The sequence below is a fragment of the Erinaceus europaeus genome, chromosome 12 (assembly GCF_950295315.1).
Source record: "Erinaceus europaeus chromosome 12, mEriEur2.1, whole genome shotgun sequence".
NCBI lineage: Eukaryota > Metazoa > Chordata > Mammalia > Eulipotyphla > Erinaceidae > Erinaceus > Erinaceus europaeus.
This window is the reverse complement of record NC_080173.1, coordinates 61,003,751-61,024,708: the sequence shown is the minus strand read 5'-3', so window position 1 is coordinate 61,024,708 and position 20,958 is coordinate 61,003,751. Positions and strand designations below refer to the sequence as shown.

General features: G+C 41.0%; 1 pseudogene; it reads right to left on the bottom strand.

Moving 5' to 3' along the window:
- LOC132541974 (phosphatidylcholine transfer protein-like) overlaps positions 1 to 20,040 on the bottom strand; it is a 38,151-nt pseudogene extending 18,111 nt beyond the window's left edge.
- Positions 20,041 to 20,958: the final 918 nt, after the last annotated feature.

The window sequence follows — 20,958 nt, the reverse complement described above, 5'->3', positions numbered from 1 at the left end:
GTGATTATTACTTTAATATTCATTGTAATCAGTTGAGTTTGTACCACTTTAACCTCAAGAAAAAGTTGAAGAGAACAAGGAGTTGGGGTGAGAATTGGTGGTACATCACTATCTTCTAACCATGTGTGTGGAGTCAGTGGTATCCTATCAACCATGGTTTTGTGGGGTCTAGTGTCTACTTCCTCCTGGAGAATAAACATGCTAAAACCGCTGATTCCTTCTCCCTAGTTATCTGGGTCAGTTAATCCCAGCACATAGCTGCCAGCTGAGCTCCGCTTTGGCCAAGTTGCTCTGCTTTGAAATTCTCCCCAGGTTACCTCGCCCAATGATGTCAGCCTGGGTGAGTGCTCCACCAGCCCTCTCTCTCACAAGATGATGTGCAAGGGGAAATGCTGGTTGTCTCTGCTCAGGAAACATCTGGTTGATCCGCTAGTTCTCAAGCGGGCAACTGGCTATTTTATAAGTTAGTGGAATAGAGTAGGATGGGGGAAGACACAGAGATTCAGCGATTACTCAGCCTGGCCAACAAGTCACAAACTGAAGTGAGACTTGAGGAAACAGCCTCCCTGGCAGCCCTCCCCAGGGACCCAGGCTACTGCTGCACTGTCACATTTCCTAGCTTGTAATGGAAAATGAATGCTGTTTACAAGAGCTTAAAGTAGCTGAAATGGGAACATGAGCCAAGCAGTGTAGTGGAGGGCAAACTCCTACTTAGAAGCTTTCAGTAATTACTCAATAGCAGGTCTGAAATACAGCCTCCTAATGAAGAATGTTATTCACTTTCCCTTGGAAAATGTAAAATCTACACTCACTGGTAAACAGAACCCATGACCACTTAAAAACAGATTCTGTCCCTCATAAGCTATTTGACACAGAACAAAAAATGCTGTATGTCCTTCAATATCATTTTTGTCCTATATGAACCAGTAGAAAGGAACCTGGGAGAACAGATAAGAGAAACTAGATTTGCTGTGCTGCCCTAGTCCCCACTAACCTCTTTATCTGTTACAGGGAGATTCTGGTCTGCAAATGAAAAGTTCTTCTCTTCTGTCCCAGCCCTGCCTCCTTTCTTTACTCCTTCAGTTAAATATCTTTCTGGTGTGTAGACTTTTCTGGTGTGAAGTCATTTTTGACTGACTTACTACATTATTCAGGATTTTCTAGATAAAAAGAGCCACAGAATGTGCACATGGTGTGTATGTGTATGCATATACATACTTATATAGAAAGAATACAAGAAATTGGCTCACATAATCATGCAAGCTGATCATTTCAAGGTCTTCCGTTAATGAACTGGAGACCCAAGAGAATCTACGGTATGGTTTCAGCCTCAGGACCAGTGCATTAAAAACAAATAGCCACCTGTGTTTGTTTCTTTTTCTTTTTCTTTTTTACCAGAGCACTGCTCAGTTCTGGCTTATGGTGGTTCAGGGGATTGAACCTGGGACCTTGGAGCCTCAGGCATGAGAATCTGTTTGTATAATCATTATGCTATCTACCACTGCCCTCCACCTGTGTTTCTGCTCAGATCTGAATGAAGGTAGGTTAAGACTGATAGCTCAGCTAGCAGCCAGGCAGAGAGAGTTCCTGCTTACCTACAGAATGGCCAGCCTTTGTCTTCTCTTTGGATTTCCATCTAACTGACTGAGGCCTACTCCCATGAGGCAGCACCATCTGATTGACTCATTCTACTAAATCAAATGTTGGTTTCAAATACACCTAATAGGCAAACTCAGAATGTTTGATCAAATAAGTGAATACATGAGCCCATTAAGTTGACACACAATATTAACAATAACATTTGTTGAAATTCTAATGACAAAACAAAAAAGAAAGAAATTGACCTAACATTAGGAAATGCCCATTGAGTACCAAAGGGTTTATTATTATTGTTGTTGTTGTCTAACTTTATTTTACTTGATAGAGGAAAACTGAGAGAGAAGGGGATTAGAGAAAGAGACAGAGAGACACATGCACCACTGCTTTACCACATGTGAAGCTTTCCTCTTGCAGGTAGAGACTGGGGATTTGAACCTAGGTCGTTATGCATGGCGATTCATACACTTAACCATGTGTGCCTTATCATCTCCAGTTTGTTGATTGTGAGTTTGAGGCCTAGAGAGGCAAATAACCTGCCTTTAGTAGTCCTCCAATGAGGGAGGTTGGGAATTCAAAACTAATCTTTGATCTCCAATTTATGTTTTTCTCTCTTTAGTTGTTCTCTTCTGGTTCCTGAGAGCCTTTTAAGATATTGAGTTCGGCCATCAACACGGCATAATTTCCTGACTGCATCATTTATGTATATGTCTCTCCTTATAATGCCTTCTCCACATGTGTCTGTGCTGAAATCCTACCCCACCCCTACAGAATTAGCTCCAATGTCTCCTCCTCTATAAACTTTTGACCCACTAGTCCAAAGGAACACTTCTCTTTGAACTATTCATTAGTTGCTACTGGTCAAACTGATTTTTAAAAAATCTTATAACTATATTAAGAAGTTTACTTCCTTTTTCCTGAAACAGGGTGGTCAAGATATTTCATCATCTCTAATCTCAGCTTTCATCATTGAATCCAAGGCAGTTAGTTATATCCCAGCTGCATTGAAGGGAATGAGGAGAAGACAGTTTGTAACTTTTCTTATTCATGTCTTGTGCTGTAAGGGCAATATACTATTCAAGCTCATATGACCTTGGCCGGAATTTAGCCTCACTGCCATACCACACTGCAAGGGAAACTGAGAAGTCATGCATTTTCTTCACCCTCAACTACTCTGAAATTAGGAAAATTAGGAACTTTGCAGAACAATTATCCCTTAGCCACAAACTCCAAAACAATATATCTTTTCCTTCCATATAATGATAATCACATTGTCTCGCACAGCTATATACAAGATACTGGGTACTGTCCAGCAAACCATAACAAAGGGACTTTTCAAAGTTAACCCAATTAACAAATAATGTGATGATAATATTAACTATTGATTGTCTTTTTGAACCCTAAGACAGCAGGAACCTCACATCTTCACTATAGAGCCCCTACTTCCCCCAGTCCTGGAACCCTTGGATAGGGCCCACTTTCCCGTATGCATCTCCCAATCCAAACCAAATAACATTGCATCTGCCGATTACAACCTAACCAAAGCAACGATTGCTACCTCAACATGCTTTACCTCAGAATGTATCCAGAGACTTCACGTGTGGAATGACAACCCTTCAGCTTCGTTACTCGGGTGAGACCTTTCCTTTAATAGTACACTCTAATTTCATCTCAGGTAGTTCACTTTCTAACAAAGTCCCATAACCTAGATATACACCAGTTTCTGTGAGAGAGAGCTTATGTGCACACGTATCTATAAACTACTGCAAAATATATACCTGAAAGCAGGACTACACTAGAGTTTGCAGTGAGTACCTCCCTAACACTTCCTCTCCAGTATTCCAAGCTTGGGATCCATGATTGCTCAACAAATTGTTTGGCTTCATATGTTAACTCTCTTTTCAATCACCAGGTTCCAGATGCCACCAGGATGCTGGCTAGGCTTCCCTGGATTGAAGACCCCACCAATGTGTCCTGGAGCTCAGCTTCCCCAGAGTCACACCCTACTAGGGAAAGAGAGAGGCAGACTGGGGGTATGGACCGACCAGTCAACGCCCTTGTTCAGCGGGGAAGCAATTACAGAAGCCAGACCTTCTACCTTCTGCAACCCTCAACGACCCTGGGTCCATGCTCCCAGAGGGCTAGAGAATGGGAAAGCTACCATGGGAGGGGGTGGGTTATGGGGATTGGGTGTTGGGAATTGTGTGGAGTTGTACCCCTCCTACCTTATGCTTTTGTTCACTAATCCTTTCTTAAATAAAAAATTAAAAAAAAAAAAGATGCTGAAAGTGAAAAAAAAAAAATCACATTGTCTCATTAGTATATACTGTGTATGTACTCCATGTCCTCACTAGACTTATTCCCCAGGGGATGAATCCACCTCACCTTTCTGTAGTCACTGTCTACCACTAGTCCTGGCATATTATCCAGAGAACTTAGAGAGTCACTCTCCTGTTGCTTAGTTATTGCTTCATTTTTCAGTTTGTGAAATAAAGCACAGAGTACATCTATCTGAGTATGTACACACAAATATACATTCATATATTAGTAGTATAATTTTTCTGAAGCCCTCTCATTTTGTTGGCTTGAGACTCTGTAAACCTGAGTAACACGATTCTTTTTCTCAAATACAATATATTCTCTTTTTATAGTCAGGAATTAAAGCAGAAAAAAATACTTTGGAGAAAGAAGTTTTTTCAAAAAAATTATTTATAAAAAAGAAACATTGACAAAACCATAAGACAAGAGGGGTACAAATCCACACAATTCCCACCACCAGCTCTCTGTAACCCATCCCCTCCTATGATAGCTTTCCTATTCTTTAACCCTCTGGGAGTATGGACCCAAGGTCATTGTGGGATGCAGAAGGTGGAAGGTCTGGCTTTTGTCAGATTTTTTTTTATGTCTTTCCTTTTTTCTTTCCTTCTCTGGCCCCTGAAGAGAAACTGCTTGACACAGATACATTAGAAAGCATGATCAAAGAGTCGGGCGGCAGTGCACCGGGATAAGCGCAGGTGGCACAAAGCTCAAGTACCTGTGTAAGGATCCTGGTTTGAGCCCCTGGCTTCCCACCTGCAGGGGAGTCGCTTCACAAGCATGAAGCAGGTCTGCAGATGTCTCTTTCTCTCCCCCTCTCTGTCTTCCCCTCCTCTCTCCATTTCTCTCTGTCCTAACAATGATGACATCAATAACAACAACAACAATAAAAAAACAAGGGCAACAAAAGGGAGAATAGATATAAGTTTTTTAAAATCTTTTTTAAAAAAGCAAGCATGTTCAATGAGAAATGGGTAACAGTAAAGAGATGTTCTCTGTCCTCCCTTCTTTCTGATTAAATTTCAGAGACTGATGCTTCACTGTGGAACTTAAATGTGAGTGTAGGATACTCTGCATCCTACCTGACTTTGGGATTGGGTGTGTATGCGGGAGGGGGGTGGATAATGGGAGGCTATAGATGTTAAGAATGAATAAAACTTTTCAGGTCATTCCTCAACCTAAAATCCTTCGAAATCCAAATTCCTTGCCTTGGCTCTCAGACTCCCCCAGGGATGCCCACTTCTCTCTCCACAGATTAGCTGTCACTCCTTCACTGTCACTGCTCCAGCCACTCTCTTTTGGTAGTTCTTTAGCACCACTGCTATTCTCTATGTCAGGGTGATTTTTTGTGAATCCCCCCTCCCCAGCCTTCATTCAGATATCTCCAGGACATTTTTCTCTGACTGCCCTCACCCAAACTTGGCTAGGACTTGCAGTGTTACACCCTCTACCACCCTCTGACTTTTCGGAAACTCTTGCCCCTCCAACAGCTTGTTCCACTGTGTTTGCTTCACTAGACCATTAGCTCCTTGAGAGCTGGAACCAGAGGTTTCATTCACCTCAGGATTCACGGTGGTGTCCAGCCTTTTGTCAGGCAGAAGCCAGACTCATAAGAAGCACCAGATAGGGGCTGGGCAGTGGCACACCAGTAGAGAGCACACATTGGCATGCTCAAAGACCTGGTTTCAAACCCCCACTCCCCACCTACAAAAGGGATGTTTCATGAGTAGTGAAGCAAGGCTGCAGGTGTCTCTCTTTTTCTCTTATTTCCTCCTTCTCTCTCAGTCTCTCTTTGTCTTATCACAGAAAACAGCAACAATAACAAGAAACTGAAGGGTGAATGCATATTCTAAAGCTTTTAAAAATGTTGCCTCAAGTCAAGTGAGTGATGAGAACTAAATAAGCTTTTCTTGCTTCGTCTTGCTTAAGTCCAGCTTGGAAGCAGGTTTGATAGGTAGGCAGTTGAAATGGGGATTCTGGGTGAGGAATCTCAGTCAAGGAAGTAGGCCAAGACTTGCACTGTGAATAAGAACACATTTAAGGGAAGTGATCCTCTACTGGAACTGCTTACCTCACTAACTTTAAATTAATCAGTGTGAATAACTTACCTGTAGAAAAAACTTGGTGCTTCTTCTGTCTTAAAATCCTGAGTTTTCAGGACTAGTGAGGTAACGCACCTGGTGGGTGGCATTGCTATACATTTACCCTCCAATCCTGACTCAGTACACTGAGTACTACAGTACTTAGGGAATCTTTATTGCCACAGTCTCTCTCCCTTGCTACAGTCAGCCTGGAACATTTGCCCTGTTGAAAACAAAAACACATCTGCTGTACACATTACTAGCGGCCACACCATGACAGTCACCCCTTAATAAGGAAATACTCTAGTGTTTTCAGGAAGGGCCAGTGGGGACCTACAGACATCTATAACCATCAAAAATGATGAACTAAGGTAATGATTTGGCTTATGTTAAATACTACAATATTATTTAATGTAACCAAACTGTACCTCTTTATTTGGACATGTTTAATCTTCTGGGTGTGTCAATAGGAAGATCATACCTAGTAATCTTGTACTTATTCATTTAGCTGCTATTTGAGTAGCTACTAAACATTATCCTAGGGCCAGTAAGCAAAGTGAAACAGCTATTTCTGTACTCAAAGATCTTATTGTCTATCCAGAAATCTAGAGGTAGGGAAAGTAAGTGAAACAACTGTTAGAAGAGTGCTACTGTATTAGTAAGTTCCAAATGGTGCCTCCATCCCTGTGGAAAAATATACCTTGAGGAGTCATGTGTAACTTCTAAAGCACTAGTTCTACATTGTTGTCCCTGGAGTGTCTACTGTTGGCTCAGTAGTTCTGTTTCCCACATGCCCTTTAATTTCAGTATTATATAGGATCATCTTCTTTTCCAAATCAGCAAGCATAAGCCAAAAAAAAAACCAAAAAACAATTATAACTCTAACAATTAAAGCAAGCTTTGTTTCTTCCCTCACCCCCCAACCCCCTTGCCTAGGAACTTACATTGCTGGCATTCTCAGAGTTCTTAGCAAATTGTTAAATGACACAGTTTGCATGGCATCCTTGCACAGGGATTCTCTAAAGACTCTATCATCTTAGCACTTGTGTTTTCATGACTTTATACACAAAGTTTTAACTCCACTTTTATTGCAGGAGACCTTTAGACTTCACTTATCCAGTGCTAAATTTTAGCTACTCTACTGATAGTATTATAATAAACTGATGAGGTATTTGATCATCTACATAATTCTATTCATATGACAGTGACTGGAACTTTCATGTTTAGAGATGCCATGGGTTAGTATGGAATTTACTTGAAGATAACATTTTCTTTCTCTTCATGTGATCCTAGGAAAATATAGGTCTCTATATTTTTGTCTGCCCCCAAATACAGCTTAACATCAAAGATAATTTGTAAAAGAACAGAAATTAGTTCTAATTAGTTTAAATACCTATATTGAACCTTCCTAAGACTACATTGCACTTGGTTCTACATTGAGTGTGCCTAGAATTCTATTTTATAGTCAAGTCCATGAATTAGGTTGGTGGAGACTTGCAAATAAAAGAGACCTGGAAGCCACAAACCACAAACAGACCCAGTGTAAGTCATTCAGCATTTATTAAATATACAACACACATTTCTTTTATAGAGAGAAAACATAATCTGAAGCAACTCATTTTTTTACAAAAAAACCATTATTTTAATTTGATAGGACAGAGTAAAATTATAAGATAAATTTAGATAGAGAAGGGGGAGAAGTAGGGGGGAAGAGAGAGAGGGAGAGAGGGAGAGATAGAGAGAGAAAGAGAGAGAGACACTTGCAACACTGCTTCCCTGCTTATAAAGCCTCTGCAGGTAAGGACTTGAGCCTGGGCTTGTGCCTGGCAATGTGCTTACTGAATGAAGTACACCACTGCCCAGTGGTCGCTGAGATATCCCGTTTTATTTGATTTTCCTTTCTATCTTCATTTGACAGGACAGAGAAATATTGAGATAGGAAGGGAGAAAGACAGACACCTGCAGGTCTGCTTCACTGCTCATGAAGTATTCTCCTTGCAGGTGTGGAGCGGGGGCTCAAACTCAGGTCTAGATGTGTCACTGCAAGGCCCCTGGAGTATCCCATTTTAATAAATCATGTACTTCTTGTTTTTCTATGCTTATTAATCAAGTCTTAGAATTGTCATTACAAACAGAGTAGTTAAATAATTTTCTCTGAGATTACAAAGGCTCTTTCTTTGGCCACAAAGCATCTTGCCATACCAAAATTTAGAAGAAAACATACGAAACTAGATATAATTCGTAGTGGAAGGGTCAGGCAACTTAGGTAAAATTCCTGAGAAAAAGGTACACGGTCAACTAAGTTATAAATTCATAATTCCCTGCCTATGAGTGGTTATCATTTCAATGTCTCCAGACACTGTGGAGAGGAAATTTGTATTATTGCATAGAAAGAAAGACACCTGATTATGGTACAATGCACCAAGAAGCTGTGCTTTGGCTAAGTGCCAGAGTCATCACGATCTCTTAGTTTGCAGTAAAGTGCAGAGCTAGTGAGGTATGGGCAGCCTTTCTTTAGTAGAAGGTAGGCAAAACAAAAACCTAGACATAGGTTAAGAAAAATCAGTCATTACATTATGAGCTCATTCAGACCTGCAATAGTTTGCAAAAATGGTATGCTATCATAACAGTTAGTGGTCCTTCAAAGTAGGAGTGGGAGAAAGCTTGCTGGATTATCACCTAAAATCCCAGCCCAATCAAGTCACCAAGGCAAAGCCCAAGGCAAGTGGATACTGCATCTATCTTTCAGTCTTGTTACACACTGAGAGTCAATTCTGAAGGAGCGCAACTTCAAGTGAGACTATCTTTGCTGGTAAGAAATCACATTCTGGGAAGGAGCCAGCTTGCCAGGGATCAGCCAGTCTATGTTTTGTTGTTGTCCCTTCACCCGCCCCCCATTCCCTTAAAATAGCACAATGGAATGATTGTGTTCCCTATTGAGGACTTCCCTTTTTAAAAATAAATAAGCAAAGGTTTTCCCAATCTGACCCATAGTCAATAGTGCAAGAAGGCAGCCTGTCCCCAGGCAGGGAGATTGGGAAAGGAAGCAGGAGGGCGAGTCGTGCAAACACACACAGGAACGACGTGCTGTATCATGTGCAGGCCTCTGAGTGTGGGAGGGAGTGGCTGTGGCGCTTCTGAAGATATCATTCCACAGATACAGGTTTGGAAGTCCTTTTCTTAGGTTTTCTTGCGGTAATTACGACAGGCTTTTTCCACCTCATTTATAAAGGTGGTAACATCATGCTGCAAAGCAAAAGAGATGGTCACAACTAGAAGTAATAAACTCTCCCTAAGCCTTTGTGAGAATTATGGTGGTTATCCTTTAAAGTGGTGGGTGTGATGTGGAAATTTACCTTGTAATCTTATAAACTTGTAAACCACTATAAATTACAAATTTAAGAAAATGGCAAAAAAGTGTTACTGTATAACATGCTGACAATAGTTGATAACATTGTTTTGCATAATAAAAAAATAAGAGTAAAAGTTATATGATCTTGCAAAAAAAAAAGATATATGAGAAAGACATTTCTCTGCTCACAGAAGAACTACTTATGATTCTCTGAGATGTGGCAATAGGTAAATAAAGATGATTTGGGGAATAATGAAATAGAGCCTTTGACCCAATTACAAAAGAGTATTGCCACAGATAAAGACAAAATTAAGATCCAAGCTATAGGTGAATCCAAACTGTAAGTCGGTGTGTTATATTTTTGTCTTTTGCTCATAAAAATTAAAGACATGTCTGAGACACTGTTTTTTGAAAAGAGAAAGAAAACATTTTTCCTGTGGGATGTAGGTAGGATTGGGATGTGCTGTGGGATTCTTCCAAAGAAATGGGAAGTGAAGGGGATGAGACAATATTCTATTTGTCTTACTGAATTCAAAAGTGGTAAGGATTTGGAGGCAAGAAAGGGGTATATTATCACTTAGTAATAAGCACTATGTATGATTTTCTCCCAAAACTATCTAATTTATTCCTATTCTATGAGATAACTAATACCCCTCCTAATTTTAAGAATGGAAGAAGAATTAATGGTAATACAGGCAGTTAGAAGCAGGCCAGGATACAAAATTTTGTGTGTTTGATTCCCTGGGGATGTAGTGAGGCCTCCAATCAGTAAATAGGTAGGACTTGGACAAAGCAGTTCCCCAGGCAATCAGTCTCCTATGACCCAAGATACCACTGCAGGTCTTTTTCCATGCATATGCTTGCACGCATTTGTGCTCTCACACACACCAAAACAAACAAACACACACACACAAATAAGCCATGATAAACAATAGGTATCTACCAGGCATGGATTCATCTGCTATTCCCTAAGCCAGTTCAATCTGTTTTACTCCACATAAGCAGATACATGGTCCAAAGGCATCATTGTTCCTAGGAGGAGCGGACAATTGTTAGATCACTACAGAGAGTGATCCTGGCAGGGTCTCTAGGCATTAGCAGGGAGGGGCTGGCATTCCAGCTAAGAATTCTTTGTCTTTTGTCCCAGCCTCCATCCTGGGTGTTGGCAACCCCAACCCTTACTATAGTCACTCAGTCAAGCTGTTTCATAAAAGAGTCTCATTAGGCCTGTGACAGCCTGCGTCTTCAGCCTGAAAGCCCTGTGGCCTAAGTCAACATATATCAAACACACTTCCCCTCCTACCTCTAGGGATCTCACCTTAGTAAGATAGGTAATGTTCGGGGACGACGGAATACCCGGATAACCCGGGATATTGGAGTAATGTATGAAAACTAGAGGGAAAAAGAAAGGGCAATTTAGAAAGAGGAAAAATGTTAAAAGATTGAACAAAAAACTCTGAACTTTCAGAAGACCCAGAAAATAAGACTCTAACATATAATTCAAGTGGTCTTTCCTTAGTAACTTAACGTGTATATTTTTAAAAATATAGCTATCAACACATTTTGCTATTTATTAAAGAACAAGCAAGTGCTACTTGAGAGTTTTCTAGAAAAACAAGTGGTTATATGTTCTTCTCTCAGAATTTCTCAGGGTGGGGGAGAGTAGGGGTGGAAATCAAGGCAGACAGATTCTCAATCTCTGGATTTATAGTGAGTCAAATCAGTGTCCTCACAAATAATCAAATCTATTCTCTCATCCACCCTCACCTGAAGTGAATTTCTAACCCCCCTGATTCACTGAGCTGTCCTGGTTTCATTTGAACAATGTAAGAGTCTGTAAAGATGAGGCTAAGTTGGATTGAAATACCCATCTTACAACAAAAGTTCTGGACCAGAGGGCTTCCCAAACAAATTCTACAAAACCTTCAGGTAACAGCTAATACTATACTTCTAAAGCTCTTCCACAAGATCGAAGAAACAGGAACACTCCCTTCCAACTTCTATGAAGCCAACATCACCCTGATACCAAAAACAAATAGGGACACAACAAAAAAGGAAAACTACAGACAAATTTCTCTGATGATCATAGATGCCAAAACATTAAACAAGATCCTGGCCAACCGGATACAGCAGTATATCAAAGAGACTGTTTATCACAACCAAGTGGAATGCAAGGCTGGTTCAACATACGTAAATCAATCAATGTCATTCACCACATCAATAAAAGCAAAACCAAACACCATATGATTATCTCAATAGATGCAGAGAAAGCCTTTGACAAAATCCAACACCAATTCATGCTCAAAACCCTACAAAAATGGGAATAGATGGGAAATTACTCAAGATAGTGGAGTCCATATATAGCAAACATACAGCCAACATCATACTCAATGGACAGAAGCTGAAAACATTCACCTTCAGATACAGGACTAGACAGGGCTGTCCATTATCACCATTACTCTTCAACATACTATTGGAAGTACTTGCCATAGCAATCAGGCAAGAGAAAGAAATCAAAGAAATACAGATTGGAAGGGAAGAACTCAAGCTCTCACTATTTGCAGATGATATGATAGTATACATAGAAAAACCTAAAGAATCCAGCAGGAAACTACTGGAAGTTATTAGGCAATATAGCAAGGTAACAGGCTACAAATCAATGTATAAAAATCAGTGGCATTTCCTAATGCAAACACTGTATCTGAAGAAGAAGACATCCAGAAATCACTCCCATTTACTGTTGCAGCAAAATCAATAAAATACCTAGGATTAAAGCTGATTAAAGAAGTGAAAGACTTATATACTGACAACTATGAGTCACTATTCAAGGAAATAGAAACTGATACCAAGAAATGGAAAGACATTCTATGCTCATGGATTGGAAGAATATCAACAAATTGAATATTCTCCCCAGAGCCATATACATATGTAATGCAATATCCATCAAAGTTCCACCAAGCTTCTTTAAGAGAATAGAACAAACACTACAATCATTTATCTGGAACCATAAAACACCTAGAATTGCCAAAACCATCTTGAGGAAAAGAAACAGAAATGGAGGCATCATATTCCCAGACCTCAAACTATATTTTAAGGCCATTATCATCAAAACAGCCTGGTGATGTTGGGTATGATACACCAAATCCTAACAAAGGCCCCAGATCACATCAAATTGATTGGGTTTACAGTTAACTATTTATATACCTTTCTTACATTTGGGACCTACTGTCTCCACTGATACAGCTTTCTGGTCCTTCTGGTACTGGAACAAAAATAGGCACACAGTCCAGTGGAACAGAATTGAAAGCCCAGAACTAAACCCCCACACCGATGGACATTTAATCTTTGATAAGGGGGCCCAAAGTATTAAATGGAGAAAGGAAACTCTCTTCAATAAATGGTGCTGGGAAAACTGGGTTGAAACATGCGTAAGAATGAAACTGAACCACTTTATCTCACCAGAAACAAAAATCAGCTCCAGATGGATCAAGGACATGGATGTTAGACCAGAAACTAACAAATACTTAGAGGAAAACATTGGTGGAACCCTTCCCACCTACACCTCAAGGACACCTTTGATGAAACAAACCCAGTTGCAAGGAAGAGTAAAGCAGAAATAAACCAATGGGACTACATCAAATTGAAAAGCTTCTGCACAGCCAAAGAAACTATCACACAAACAAAGAGACCTCTCAGAGAATGGGAGAATATCTTCACATTCATACATCAGGCAAGAGACTAATAACCAAAATATACAAAGAGCTCAGCAAACTTAGCAACAAAAACGCAAATGACCCCATCCAGAAATGGGCAGAGAATATGAACAGAACATTCACTACAGAAGAGATCCAAAAGGCTAACAAACACATAAAAAATAGCTCCAGGTCGCTGATTATCAGACAAATGCAAATAAAGACAACATTGAGATGCTACCTCACCCCTATGAGAATGGCATACATCTAAAAGGACAGCAGCAATGAATGCTGGAGAGGCTGTGGGGACAGAGGAACCCTTCTGCACAGCTTGTGGGAATGTAAATTAGTCCAGTATCTGTGGAGAGCAGTCTGGAGAATTCTCACAAGGCTAGACATGGACCTTCCATAGGACCCAGTAATTCCTCTCCTAGGGATATACCTCAAGGACTCCATGACACCCAACCAAAGAGATATGTGTACACCTATGTTCATAGCAGCACAATTCATAATAGCTAAAACATTGAAGGAACCCAGGTGCCCAACAACAGATGAGTGGCTGAGGAAGCTGTGGTATATATACACAATGGAATACTATGCAGCTATTAAGAGCAGTGAACACACCTTCTCTGACCCATCTTGGACAGAGCTAGAAGAAATTATGTTAAGTGAGCTAAGTCAGAAAGATAAAGATGAGTATGGGACGATCCTACTCATCAGTAGAAGCTGAGAAAGTAGACAGAAAGGGAAACTATAAGAAAGATTTGACTAAATCTGGAGTAGGACATCAAAGTAAAAACCCTGGGGTGAGGGTGAGGGTGGATATTCGGCTTCCTGGGGCAGCAGAGGGGTATAGGGGTGGGATGGGACACAGTCATTTGGTGGTGGGAATGGTGTTTATGTACATTCCTATTATTTTGTAGTCACATGAATCACTAATTAATATGAGAAGGAAAAAATTTATTGTATGTCTCAAATTTTTTAAAGCAAAGACTGAGTCTTTTTAATACATAGGCTGAGGCTATGATATGTTGACTCTGTCAAAAGCCTAGACCAGGGAGAACAGAAGCAACCAGTGGCACAGCTATATACAAATAATGTCAAAGGACAAATTATGGTGATGTTGGGTATGATACACCAAATCCTAACGAAGGCCCCAGATCACATCAAATTGATTGGGTTTACAGTTAACAATATTTATATACCTTTCTTACATTTGGGACCTACTGTCTCCATTGATACAGCTTTCTGGTCCTTCTGACAGCCATGACATCATTTCCCCAGACAATAACTTGGATCCACCTGCATATCTGATTTCAGGTTCATAAAAACAAACGAACAAACAAAACCCCACAAAAAGTATAGCCACAGGCCCTTTGGAATATAACTAAAATATGCCTACTAGCTCTCTACAAAATGGAGGTACCCTACCCCCCATCTCTTCATCTACACTATTCAAGCCTTTAGGTCCATGATTCCTCAACAATTTGTTTGGCTTTGTATGCTAACTCTCTTTTCAGACACCAAGTTCCAGATTCTAGTATGATGCCGACCAGACTTCCCTGGACAGACAACCCCACCAATGTGTCCTGGACCTCCGCTTCCCTGAGCCCCACCATACTAGGGGAAGAGAGAGGCAGGCTGGGAGTATGGATCAACCAGTCAACACCAGTGTTCAGTGGGGAAGCAATTACAGAAGCCAGACCTCCCACCTTCTGCATCCCACAATGACCTTGAGTCTATATTCCCAGAGTGATAAAGAATAGGAAAGTTATCAGGGGAGGGGATGGGATACGGAGATCTGGTTGTGGGAATTGTGTGGAGTTGTACCCCATTTATCCTAAGGTTTTGTCAAAGTCTCCTTTTTATAAATAAAAAAGAAAAAATTAAGAAAAGAAATACCCACCTTGCTCTCCAGCTAAGTTTCTGGGAGATGAAATAAGACCCTTCCTAGGTATTCACTGGTTTATGTTGTGCCCCATACCCATTCTTTGATCTCTGGGATAAGCTTCAGATATTGAACATGCTTCAGAGTTAACAAAGCCTTCAAGGGAATAGCCTTGACTTACCTCTGCTCCCCTTCTTGCCATCACTCACAAGTGCCAAGCTCTGCTTATACTGCTTCACCCTGACCACACCTGATTTCTCTGGAAACTGTGGCATCTCAACGCTCTTTGCCAGGACCACATAAACCTTCTGTCCGTCCCAGTCCAGCTCTCGACGCTCCCGCATGTAGACATACTGCATGGCTAGTCAAGGACATCACCAGCAACGTTGCATGCCCCCAGAAGGAAAGATGCTCCTATCAGGAGCAGAGGGAGGTGGTTCAATAAAGTTTTCTTTGCACCTACTCCCTTACTCACCATCCCAATGTCCTCACCTCACACTGCCAGGTATTGTCAATATGAATTATGCCTAAATTATGAGTCTCTGATGCTTTTAGTCATGCGAAAGAAACCATTATTCCCCCAGACCCCATCATTCTTTCTCTCTCTCTCTTCTCCCACCACTCCTCTTTCACTCTCTCTCACAAAAGATTTATTAAGGCACACCATACATACATTTGCTTGTATATTACTCCAGGCTGAATTTTATAGACAGAAGGACAGAAATAGAGAAAGAACTTGGGTCACACTTGTGGTAAAGGAATTCCACAATCCAAGTGAGTTATCTTGCCAACCAGGAATTCCAGTTAGTGCCCTAATAGGTTGAGCTGTCACTCCTGCTTCTTTCTCCTTGGAGGCTCTACTGCATATTGCATAGTTGGTCATTAATCAGCTGGGTGACACATGCTAGTTAATCACCCAAGGATATTTTCCCTACCTAGGAGGGAAGCGACACTACATACTAGACAGGTTTAGAAGGACTATGAAAGAAAGCCTGAAGCAGAATAAGTATTTAAGAAGCATGAAACTCCTTTCATTTTGTTCTGCCCTCACCCCAATTTCTAAATACTAACATCTGGGCAGAGGTCTTGTTTGTTACATGGAAGCCATAAGCCATGAGAAGACAAATGCGTACTTGATTAAATAGGACTAGGGTAGTTCAAAGTTAGAGCACACGGTTTTCATGCTTGAGGGACCAGAGGCCCCAGATTCCAACTCTGGCACCATGGTAAGGCAGAGCCAAGTGGTTGTTCTAGTGAGCTGTCTTATCTCGCAGAGCAACTGAAGTGAAGGAATCTCTTCATTCCATTCAACTACTTCATTTGATAAGTTTGAAACTGAGAAGAAATATATACTCCTTGTGAAGAGCTGGTAGTCAAGAAAGGATTGCTTTTAAGCCAAAGGAGGGGTTGACTAAAACTTAGTGGCAGGGGGGTGGTGGTAAAAGGTGTAAAAGTGGGATTCTTGAGTTCCACTTCTCCCTATCTCAACATTCTCTATCATAGTCACTTTTGGGGTCCACATTTATCCCTCTAAAGATTTTGAGTATATAGTAAATGTCTTTTATAAAGATTCTTCATAGACCACCCCAATTCAGTGACCCAGCAATTCCAAAATCTAGAAGATATCTCAGAAAAGTAAGAGCTCTCCTCCAGTGGCCAACATGTTCACAGACTCTCCGTATGGGGCTAGTTTAGAAAAAGCACTCTGACATCTCATAAAGTCACATAAGAAGCAACAGATTTTATCAGATTCTTCTGCAAGACTCAAATACCTATATGGACAGTCCAGTCCAGTCCTGCTGGAAGTCCAGTTCTATTGCATTAGTGATATCTGGGAAAGGATACATCTCTATTGGACATGGGAAATGGGTAATTGACTTCCCAGTAGACCACATTCTTTCCATCACATTCTTCTTCATAGAGTTCTAAGGAGGACAAAAACAGTTAGTGAATCTGAAATGCTTTTGCTTCAATTAACAAGAAGTCTAGTGACCTCTAGGGAAATTACTAACTCCTAAGGCACAGGATTCAAGGAAAAGTTAGGTGGGTTTTGTAAGTATCAAAAGCTAGATGCCCAGAGGTGAGTATAGTAGTTATAAGAAAACAATAAAAATGAAAGAAGTCATCAAATCTTCTCCATCATATAGCACAAACAAAACTTTCACATAAAATGCAATGAGGTGAAATCAGGCAGGAGAAAATACATTTTTTCAGAGGTTTTTTAAAATCAAGGTGGCCACCAGATGGCACTACAGTACCAATAGTTGTGTTGCCTAACTCTTAAGATTTCTTCCTTGAGACAATATTTGTTCTAAGGAAGGGCAGGAAGAAGGGAGGGAGGGTGGGTGGGAGGGAGTGAGAGCTTGGTGAGTCACTTCACCAGCTACTAAGTTTCTTGACACATTGATATTTCACAGCTACCTTTAGATTTCAGTTACCTAGTACTACACACTCAGGTGGGAATGAAGGTTTCAGAGAGGGGGGTAAGCTTTCTAAACCCTAGAACACGTCATAACTGTAGCATACTCTGTTTCTTCCTTCTTTCCCATGTTTAATTTCTTTTTTTTTTTTTTATCATTATTGGACAAAGACAGAAAAAAAGGGAAGAGGGAGAGATAGGGAGAGTGACACAGAGAGAACTGCAGCCCTGCTTCAACACTCATGAAGCTTTCCTCCTGCAGGTGGGGATCAGGGGCTTAAACCCAGGTCCTTGTGCACTGTAATGTCAATGCTTAACCAGGTGCACCACGACCTGCCCCTCTCTCCCATGTTTCTTTATACCAGACCATAGCTACAGCGACCAAATTTCCTTCATCATGTTATAATATACAAATAATAGCCAAACTCTTAGAGAGGTGGGGGGTGGGTGGTGAGGAAGATAGCAAAGAAATTCAATGACAAGCACACCCTCTAATGTTGAGCTGTGCAGAAAGTTTCTGCATGGTCATTTAAGGGATTTGACAAGGCTCAAACAACCAATAGAGTTCTGAGGAGATATTATGGGACCAATGTACTATTTAGTTAGGCTTTGAAAGAAATTCTATTAAAAGCAGATCGTGAGTAACTAAACTGGCCAGTCTACTGGTGCCTGCCACAGGAGGCTGGAGACAGTCTTTGAAAGGAAGGAAGGAAGGAAGGAAGGAAGGAAGGAAGGAAGGAAGGAAGGAAGGAAGGAAGGAAGGAAGGAAGGAATTGAGGAATGGAGGGAAGAAAAGAGGGAGGAAGGAGTGAGTACTTCCGTTCAACACTGAATCTCTAGTTCTCAAACCAGAATCTCAATGTTTTTGAGAATCCCACCCACCCCCAGACCCTCCATCCTTCCCTCTTCTTTACTGCATGCTAGGAGAAGATGAGCTCAGCATGAATTTCAGGATGGAGCAAATGAGCAGAGCAGGGCCATGGTGACTAGTTCTGGAATAGCTCTGGCATGGTGTATCTGGACACTTTAGAAGTTTAGACTGAAAAGTGGTTCAGTAAAGACTCTCAAGGAACTCAAAGAACATACAACAGTAGAGTTAGCTTTAGAACATCTGTTCTGTTTTATAAAAGCCAAACTGTGGTTGCCACTGGGCTAGCCACCCACCACAGGTTGGAGTCAAGCACAACTCACCAGAAACCCTGTAAGTACCCCCACGCCCCAAAGTCAGATGCCTTAGCCATGACTGTGACTGGAAAAGGGATGTTTAGGCTGCCTGCTTCCTCACATTACTCTCTCCCAAATAAAAGCCACATGTGTAGCTAGCGGGCAACATCTGTATCTCATGACAGAACCAAGGCCCTCCTCACTAAGGAAGGTGTCACCATCCTCCTAGATGGGAAAGATATTCAGAATTACCAACATGGCCCCAACTTATGAAAGACATCCATGAGAAGTGTCCAGATACCACTGACTTTACTGCTATGAACCTCTGCATTCTTTTTCCTTTTCCTATTTTAGCATTGGTTTACTCCATCTTGTGCCTACAAATTCTGGTACAGTAGGGGTTCTTCAGAGTGTATGTAACCCTTTGATAGCTCTGCAGTTTGATTTCACTAGGGCTGAGGTCGCTGAGGTCACATGCAGCTTAAGAGGTTCAAGGATCCACTACTTAATGCCCTCACTTACAGCATGATGACTACAGTTTGATAGTCATTCCAGTCCCAAGGGAGCTGGGTATTCCTTCCATTCTAACTTCAGATAACAAACCAGCAACACTAAATCACTAACAGTTCATCTTTGTTTTGTGTTAGCGTATTATTCCAGTCTATGTGTTTTGACTCTATTCATGATATTTCCCCAGTCTAGAATGCTTTTGAGTTGCTTCTGACACCCAACATAAATGTGTTCTTGCTGGAGCTAGGTAGTGGTGCACCCGGTGAAGAACTCACATTACAATGCACAAGATCCCAGGTTCAAGCCCCCAGTTCCCACCTACAGGGAAGAAGCTTCTTGAGTGGTGAAGCAGGTGTGCAGGTATCTCTCTCCTTCTCTACCCCACCTTCCCTCTGAATTTCTGTTTCAGTGAATAAATAAAAATAAAGTTAAAAAAACACATATTTGTCTTGCTAAAACTTTGACCCAATTTCCCAAATAAAGCTTCCACACTACTTTCAAGGAGTCTTCCATGATCCCCTAGGTGCATGGGGTAAGAATCAACTTATAGGGAGAACAAAATAGACCTCACCTAAACAGAAGAGTAGATTTAAGAGTAAATATAGAAGGAGCTAACCCTAGAAATAGCAGAGACAGTCTCTCAGACAAATATTAAAGATGTTTTTGGCACATTTAAAAATAAAATGTAATGTATGAGAAATTAAACAACACTCTATAGAACTAATAGCAGACTCTACTTTCTGATGGATTTTGTAAAAATCATAGATATCATTTACCTTTAACACATGGGTCCTACTGTTTTCTGTAGTTTAAGTCCATGTAGACATCTGCTAGCACATCAGGACGGCAATCTTCCAGAACACCACAGACTTTACAGTCATAAAGTCCAGACTGTTGTAAAAAAAAAAAAAAAGAAAAGAAAAAAACAGGCAGAAAGAACCTATGAATCTTCCCACTGAAAGAAAGCTGACTCCCACAGCCTATGAAAAAACAACTGGGGTTCTGATGGATGCACTACCACCCACTGAGTAGTTTTGGTGACACAGGAAGAAAAAGCAAATGAAATTTGCCACCAGGGTTCTCGTTGGGGCGTGGTGCCCGCAATGTGTTTCCACTGCTCCTGGAGGCCATCTTTATCATTTTGTTGCCCTTGTTGTTACTGTTAGTTGTTGGATAGGACAGAGAGAAATTGGGAGAGGAGGGGAAGACAGAAAGGTGGAGGTCTTACATTTGGCTGTAGGCATCAGTGGTAGTGACAGAAATGTTATCCAGTATTTAAGTAGGATAAAGGAAGGGCTGTATGTAGACCAGCAAAATAGCTCACTTCAGTAGTGTACCACTGCCGGTAGGATAGCAACCCAGGTTCAAGTCCTGCCCCCACTATATTAAAGGAGGCTCTGGTACTGTAGTTTATTTCCCTCTCTCTCTGCTTCACTGTTTTTCTCTAAAACTGCCATCCAGGAACAGTGAAGTCTCAGAGATAACTTCACTCCTATCAAGATAAATAAATAAATAAATTGTAGAAGCTGAGCTGAAAAATAAATGTAAAATGGTGATTAAAAGATAGGTAATAGGTCTGATTGTCAGAGAAATGCTAATTAAGACAACACTAAGATACCACCTCACTCCTGTAAGAATGGCATACATCAAAAAGGACAGCAGCAACAAATGCTGGAGAGGTTGTGGGGACAGAGGAACCCTTTAACATTGCTGGTGGGAATGTAAATTGGCACAGCCTCTGTGGAGATAGGTCTGGAAAACTCTCAGAAGGCTAGACATGGACCTTCCATATGATCCAGTAATTCCTCTCCTGGGGTTATACCCCAAGGACTCCATAACACCCAACCAAAAAGAGGTGTGTACTCCTATGTTCATAGCAGCACAATTCATAATAGCTAAAACCTGGAAGCAACCCAGGTGCCCAACAACAGATGAGTGGC